The sequence below is a fragment of the Morone saxatilis genome, unplaced genomic scaffold (assembly GCF_004916995.1).
Source record: "Morone saxatilis isolate NCDOM2014 unplaced genomic scaffold, NCSU_SB_2.0 Contig9, whole genome shotgun sequence".
In the NCBI taxonomy this organism is placed as follows: Eukaryota; Metazoa; Chordata; class Actinopteri; family Moronidae; genus Morone; species Morone saxatilis.
Genome location: NW_023340268.1, coordinates 6,124,938 through 6,125,367, shown reverse-complemented (window position 1 = coordinate 6,125,367; position 430 = coordinate 6,124,938).

Here is a 430-nt window from a genome sequence, read left to right as displayed (position 1 = left end):
CTGTACTCCGTTTGTTTACTTTACTCCCTCCATAATGCAGGGATTAATTTCTCAAAGCCGATTTGAGCTGCGGCACGCTTCGGCAAAGAGCGGAGAGCAGAACTTTTGTGCCGGGGGAAGTTTCCCCTTCACACTAGCTTAGAGGTGGACTGCTCTCCCCTTTATGCCGCTTGCTTTAATCTTCACACGGAGCGGAGGGAGCGAGGGATAGAGGGAGGACAAGAAGGGGAGAGGGCTCTCAACACACAGCTGGGAATCACTAATGTCTTTACAGAGGTGTCGTCTGCTTTCTCATGTGCCTCTTTGAATCCTTTTGCCTTTTCTGCTACCTCTCTGGCATTTCTTCCTCTTACATTTCTGGACATGTTTATGTCTTTTCTTTTCCAACTGCAAATGTTTAATCCATGATAAGCCTGTATCTTTTATTATA